Here is a 7,648-nt window from a genome sequence, read left to right as displayed (position 1 = left end):
TTTATCTGCATTTTGCATATCTGCAAGTGGCACTGAGCAATGTATCTTCTTTTCAAAGCTATGTGCATAATTATAAAGCAGGTAAGGTTTATTTTAATTGATTGATATCCTTCACCTCACAATAGAGTTTCTACAGAGAACAGAAGAATCCATTAAGCTGTGCTGGGGTGATGTGCTTAAAATGATCAAAAACATTTCTCTGCAAGGAAAATTGCAAAGAATAGCATATCAAGAAGGCAAGATATTAACCCTATAGAGAAATAAAGTGGTATTTATAATTTTAAAACGTGCCTGAGAAAAGGTTTTTGCAGTTTACAGATTATATCAAAATAGTCAGAATAATTTAAAAAAACCTCTGAGAATTCATTTGCGAAGCACAGACATGTAAACCGACTTTTAAAATCTGATATTCTGTGGCAGAAGAGAGGCCACATTAGAGTTTTAAGTAAATACGGGAGAAACGGTCTTTAACTGTAAAGCAGGACTATAGATCTCGGACTGAAAAAATACGACAGCGGTCTGAAATTTTGTACGCCAAAGCTGGTAGACCTGACTTCAGAGGAAAGCTCTTTCGACGGCAGAGAATCAGGCGTAGCTTTGACAGGTGCATGGTACTAGCGCTACAGAAGCATGGCTGTCGTTCGGCCGCAGCATTGCGGAGATTTAAGTTTGTGCAATGCTGATTTCAAACTTCTCAATCCTTTCCTGCTTTGGAACAATTAAAGGCCCAGAAACGGGCAGCCAGGCAGTTGGCAGCAGCAACTTTTTCCACCAGGCATCCTCCATTCAAAAGCTGGTGCTTCTCTTGTACCGCCTAGCTCTTTGCTTCAGTTCCCCGGCAACGGGCAAAGCTTTCCTTTTACTTCCTCTCCCGGCGTTTCCCGGCGCTGTAGCGAGTCAAACGCCGAGTCGCTGATTCCCGTGGCGATCGATGCGATCGCCCTTTTCGCTCTCCCTCTTCTCCTGCAAGCGGCGTGCACGGTGCGCTGTGCAAGCGGAGCAGCTGGAGGGATGCATGACTCGGAACGCCAGCAGGCGACATCAGGGTGTTTGCAGACAGAAATACTCTTTCCCTTTGCTTATTAGTTCCTTCGTGTTTTCTGAAAGGGAAGAGAGACGGGCTATATTTCAAGTAACGGCGGCGACGACGACGATTTTTGCAACCTGGTCATCTGTATAATTACTCGCCAGTAAGTCCCTCTGAGTTCCCCGGGACTTATTCCTAAGAAGAGCGTGTGCGCAGGATCTTGGCCCTAGGTAGATTTTTTTTCTCTCTCTCCTTAACATTTCTTTTGAGTGCGGAGCACCCGCAGAGCGCGATCTCTGCATCTCCTTCCTCCTTCATGACCTATCTAGGGAGAAAGCGCCGTGAAAGGCGTAGAGCCGCTTCCTGCGCTAAATTAAGAGAGGATTTGGGCCCCGTCGGATCTTAATTTCTGTGAAACGAGATCCACCTGCCAGGAGGTTGCATATTCACTTCCTCTGTGAAATGGAGGTCTTGATCTCAGCGGGAACAGGAAAAGACGGCTTTTAGGTTTATTGTATGAACTTGGGCAGGAGCTTAATCTCTCTGCCCACTTTGGCCAAATATACCCCAACTCAGATCATTGTATACCTACCAACAATCTCTCAACTTTATTGCAAAGAGCACTCTGGTTGCTAGAAAGGGTGTATGTGGCTTCAAGGCAGAGATCTCCTGATCTGTGTTTTGTAAATTATCATTCAGATTTTTCCAGATGCCCTGAGAGTGGATTCAAAGGAACAAGTTTATCTCTTGTCACAGACATTCAGGGGCATTATAAGGGGGAAAAAAATCAGGAATCGCCCTAAATGAAGTCACTGGACAAACTAGGCATTTTTAAAATCAATTTAATCTTTAGATTTCAACAGCAAAGAAGGAAACCAAAGCATGCTAAATCAGAAGTGGTTGCATGCAGGAGCATTTCGATGTGGGGACTGTGTTTTAAGCTTCCTGTGCTATTTGTTCTATCATAATTGCCTCCTGGATGTAGGAATGCAGGGATAGCAAATGACCAAAAACCCCCAAACCAACCAAAACAAAACCCTAAGAAAGGCAGGTAATTGGAACATCCTTGACCTGTGTCTCGATTGATTTATTATGTATCATGGTTTCATTTTTTACATTAAAAGAGCACCATAGTACTTTCACTTGTATCCTTTTTCTATCCTGCTAGTTGAACGTATCAGTAAGCGTGAAACTAGAACAGGTCAGATCCAACCCCCGATTCACAGCATACTGGGTAATCTTGATTAAGGGTCTATCTTTCAGTCCAACCCACCTACCAAGATTTTCAAAAAGATAAGGGAGTTAGAGATAAAGCCTGCTTGGAGGAGGGGAAAGGTAATACTGACAGTGCATTCATTTAAAAAACAATTTGATGAGGATGCGTCATTTAAATCAGAATAATGATCCGGAGGAAAGTTTAAATTTTCTTTCTTTCAGTGCCCAACCAAATGAATAGGGTCCTGTGCTTATTTGTTTATTAGGTTTTTATTCTGCCTTTTGTTTGGGAACTCAAAGTGGCAATCATCGTCCCCCCCCCCCCCCCCGTAAGTTAGTCTGGGCTGAGAGAGAAACTGGCCCAAAGTTAACCAGGGAGCTTCTGTGGTTGAGGAAGGACTAGACGTTGTGTCTTCGTGGCCTTATCTAACACTTGTGTTGAGAGCTGAGTGGGTCTACAAGCTTTTGGCTTCAAAAACATAGAGACTGCTAGATGTATCTCTCTAGAGATATGGAAAACTTTGTGATGCCTTGTAGGGGTCATCTGGATTTTTGCAGCTGAGATATGATAGCTGTATATTTATTTTTTTAAAATGTGGTAGAAAGAACCAGTGTCAGAAGATACTGCTTGTGGACTTTGTGGACGTATAGTATCCTCTCTATGAAATTCCTGTTTCTGGAGCTGTGTTAAATAGTTGTGTAATCTGCTTAAGAGAAACCTCTGTACCTAGGCCTTCTTCTACATTTGGCAGATTACTGTTTTGCTTTACCCTTTGTATATTTAATTTAATTTAACCTCTATGTTATGATAAGATTAGATTACAGATGTGACAGATATATATCTGCATTTGCTGTTCAAGTGACAAAAATACATTTGTTATGTATTACTATTATACAGGATTTCGTTGTATTGAAAAATATTTGTGTACTCAAAGCATTATAAATGTTCTTCAGAAGGGTGAAAGACAAGAACAACTACAATTATTCATTGGACCCAAAATGAGATATTACAATTTAGAAGTAGACCCATTGAAACGATCAAGATTGGCCTTAACTTATTCTTGAAAGTGACAGCCATGTTATTCTGTTATTTTTCATATACTTCTTCAAGGCTGGAGAAAGAAAATATTTTTTTATTTTTCATGGACAACAAAATTGTATAATAGAGCATTGCTGCTTAGGGCGTGACATTTATTCTTGCGATGACCAGATTAATGTCAGACAGAGCCAAATCATTGGCATGTAAGGTGGACCACCAGGATGATTAAACAAGAGAGAAAGCCCATTCTGGTCCAAGTGTCATAGACAGTGGAGATAGAAGAGAAAACATAGTCACTAGACAGTCTGAGATGAAGATCAAGGGATTCAGACCAGTTTGGGTCAATAGGGCAGGTGGTTGTAAATCTTGTTTCCAGCAGTCTGCCCATTGAACTGAGCATTTCCTCCTATTTTGTATTGTTATACTGAAATGGTTTTAAGTGTTGACTACATTTTATTGTAAACCGCCCAGAGTCCCCCATGAGGGGGAGATGGGCAGTGAATAAATTTATAAATAAATAAAAATAAAATAAATAACTGAAACCCACCTGGGTACAGCAGGCCCTGTTTAGCCCTCAACTGATAGTTCTGTTCCATACAACGGCACTGCTGTCCTTTCAAGGTTAGATTTAGTAGTGCTCACTCAACAAATGAGAGAGGACTTGAATCATACTTTGTGCCAGGATCCAGGTCTTCCTAGGGGCTATATGGCCCGTAACCCTAGCTTCTTAATTTCTGCCATTCCTTTGTCTTTTGAGACTGAGGGAGGCATCACATTGGCTCATCTTTGCTCACAGATTTGCAGATTTCATAAATCTTGCTTTTTCAAAGGTGTGTGTGTGTGTGTATGATTCTTACAATCATTTTTTTTTGTGACAAACAAAATATGAATAGATGCTATATGTTCCCTGCTTCTATCATACCATCTTCAGTGCATCTAAACATGCATTCTTTTAAACCACAAAACTGTCCTGACTATGCAACGACCACACCGAGACAAGGAAGAAGTCTCTAGTGTTTTATTACTGCTATTGTAGACAGAAAATCCTACCAAACTGAAGAAGCATGGGAAAAACCCAGACAGATAAACCCCGAAAGTCAAGGTGGGTCTGTTCTGGGTTTCTTTGAATGACAGCTCAAAGTCTCTAAACTATGCATGCATTTCCCCCCCTGGATAGGGGCCTCCTCCTGCTCACCATCAGTACTCATGACAAAAACTTCCTTGACCATGCCATCATTATCAAAGAAAGTGCCGGTTTTCTTGGTTGGATCAAGCATGACAATTCTGACATATAGCGTATTTATGTAAGTACAGAACCCAAGAAATGCCTGCCTTGCAACTAATAGCCAGATAAACAATTACAGAGCTGTTATGAGTATAGATTTCTCCTATTCATACTCTGATTCAGCTGTGTTGTTTTCAGAATTCTTTTGCCTCAATAGATCCATCACAGTGCCATCCTATGAATGCCTACTCGGAACTCATTATTCCCAGATATGCACAGGATTACAGTTTAAATAATACTGCTTATGCAGACCTCATTAATGCACTGATTAATTGTTCTTTGTACACTTCGTTTAAGCCATTACATTTGTGGTGTTGCAGTTTGGACTTTTGCCCAATGGTTATTTTCAAAATATAGGTGATGGAGAGGATTTAGGTTTACTTCTAAATTTGTGAGCCTTGAGGGAGATGCATCAAGGGGAGTGCTTCATGTGCCCAGACATACCCTTCTCTTTCTTGTTTGTTTAGCTGACTTCACTATATGGTTTGTGACTGAATAATGCTGTAAATTAAGCTCTGTTTTTCCTAGAATTAAACAACAGTGAACTGTGCCCATGGTGACTATTATGCTAGGATATTTACTTGATATTTCTTGCTTTTTAAAAATCCTTTCCTTTAATAGTGATTGTAGTCTCACATGGGAAGGCAGGCAAGGAATAGGGTACTTACTAATAATAGTTTATTACATTCATTTTTAATTCCCATTCTGGAGTATCATATCCCTTATTCAACAACTGCTTGCAGGGAAAATACATCAGATAAAACTCAGTTAAGTACAATAAAAAGTTTAAAATCCACAATAAAAAAGCAACACTGAGGAAAAATAACTAGAGAAATTGCTTAAAATTAACTAAGCAACAGAGGCTTTAAAAAGGAAAATTATGAAGCCACATCTTAAGCGTGCTTACTGGGAAGGAAGTCCATGGCTGTTTGCTAAGGCTTATGTCTAAGGAAATGGATATCAGCTTGAAGCTGCTGTACTGTAATGCTGCACAACAATGCTTTGTTTGCTCAGGTATTATCCCTGCAGATTGAGTAGTACTGCCTCCTTAGTAAATGTGCTTGAAATAATTCTCCTTGCCTTCTGTGTGGCTTATAGGCCTGTGCATGAGATTGCAGTCTGATAGCCCAAGCCTAGGTATATGTTTGATTACTTCCATAGGTCCCAGTCTTGTAATAAAACTTTGCGTCTTAGGTAGTAGGCAGGGTGTCTGCAGGGATGAGGAGAAAGGATGAAAGCAGCATTGTGCCACCCTGATGTAAGCTCCACCACTTTTGTAAATGCATTGCAGAATTTGTGTTGCACCGTCATGCCATTGATTTTGTCATTTTGAGTAAAACATTGGTACCTGCAGACATGCTGTCCTAGCGTTTGAAAGAGGGCCAGGATCAGTGTGTTGTTCATTTATGAGGAGCAATCACATGAGAAGGAATTACTGTGTTTGTTAAGAACGCCTTGGACGTGGCTTTGGCTTGGAACAAAAAAGAATTTAATATATTGCAAGGAACATACCATTACTCCCTATAATACAGGTATGTTCAGCTTTTACGAAGTAACTAACTTCCTCACATGCTCTTCTTTCTAAATAGTATTACTTATTCATGCAGCATTCAATACTATCCAATTAGTCTGTTTGGCTTTTTGATGACATGCCTGCTCCCTGTAACTCATATAGCAGCTTCTGAGGATGCTTTGCTTCTTTTAGAAGAACACTACAACTGCAAAAGAGGTGCTGTACTTAAAAATCTGTAATTTAGGTTCAGCTGAAGTCCATTGGCAGATAATATCTTTACCAAGTAATGTCCCCAGCTTAGTGAGGTGGACTGACTGGCTGGGAATGAATTTTGCGATCTAATTTACCATTCCTATGATCCTCTGTATCTTTCTGACATGTCAATTTGGCATATCTACATTTGCCTTTACTTCAGCCTGATCTGATTTAATGCCATCTTTCATTATTATTTCTCCCAGATAAAGTACAGTATTTCCTGAACTTTAAAATGAACATTTTGCTATCCTACAATTTAATATTTGAGGACCTGACTTTTTCTAGTACCAGTTTATATTGGTGGCCATGTTCTTCTACTCTGGTGCCTCCTACATTCCTGATTCCAGGAATCCCTTCCAGCAATTGTTGAATGATATGATGAGATACACCAGGGTCAAAACACTTCCTAATGCAGCATTGAAAGCTGTATCATGTCTTAAACATGCATAGGCATATACTTCCTGTATCCAGTAATATGTGCCAAAACCCAGCTTATGCATCCAGATTGGAACATCTTTGCATCTACCAGTTCAACTAAGCGTTTTAGTCATGTCAGAATATGATAATGTTCTCTTTGAATACACTTGTTCAGTTCTTTGGGGGTCCAGGCAAATTTTCAGAATTCAGTCTCAAATCTAACCATGAAATAAACTATTTCTGCTGGTTCTTCATATGGCATATAATTCCTTTTGTTTTCATTTTGTCCAGTTGTATTACTGGTTCATTTCTTACAGCATGTAAACTGGTTGCGTATTTTTATGAAAAGTAATGTGACATGTTATTGGAAGACACTAAATACCATGAAATACATCTTTATATCTGGTTAACTATTAGGTATTTTTTTTCCTGAGATTACTCTTTGCTGAATAAACACACATGATTGACTGTAAGTTTTTATTTTTTTCTAGGCCAGGAATGAGTCTTCATGGATTTGGTACTCCTAATGCTTTTATATCACAGAGTGCCTTTCCATTTCAAAGTGAATTCATAGCCATCCAGTGTGCCTGTTGGAGCCACAGTATATGACTTTATGATTACTAGATAGAGGTCTGCTTAGGTTTCAATCCGTTGTAGAACTTTGAGTTTTTAGATTGATTTGTACACCAGAATCAGTCTTGTAAGCAATGGGGATTCCATTAGTAGTAATTATTTTAACCTAGCTTTTCATGTCCATGTTGATTGAGTTTATATAGAGATCATCTTCAAGTTGCCTTTGCTGTTGGCAAGTATATTTTTTGAATTATTTTTGTAGTGTTGCACATTTTAGGCATGTGGTTATACTTGCCACACTTGTGACATTTCTTTCCATATGCG

The 7,648-nt window shown here is 39.5% G+C and overlaps 1 protein-coding gene across 4 annotated transcripts in view; it reads left to right on the top strand.

Annotated features, from left to right (window-relative positions):
* Positions 1-986: 986 nt before the first annotated feature.
* Positions 987-7,648, top strand: part of TPK1 (thiamin pyrophosphokinase 1) — a 311,687-nt gene continuing 305,025 nt past the window's right edge. For 2 of the 4 annotated variants that reach the window (XM_063304195.1, XM_063304194.1), the window contains exon 1: positions 988-1,257. The gene's annotated coding sequence lies outside the window, so the exon portion shown is untranslated. Of the gene's footprint in view, positions 1,258-7,648 lie in introns of all 4 variants that reach the window. The other 2 variants (XM_063304192.1, XM_063304190.1) reach the window with 2 other exon arrangements.

This window comes from Candoia aspera, chromosome 4 (genome assembly GCF_035149785.1).
Source record: "Candoia aspera isolate rCanAsp1 chromosome 4, rCanAsp1.hap2, whole genome shotgun sequence".
NCBI classification, from domain to species: Eukaryota; Metazoa; Chordata; class Lepidosauria; order Squamata; family Boidae; genus Candoia; species Candoia aspera.
The sequence above is the reverse complement of the archived record's forward strand: the minus strand, read 5'-3'. Positions and strand labels throughout refer to the sequence as shown.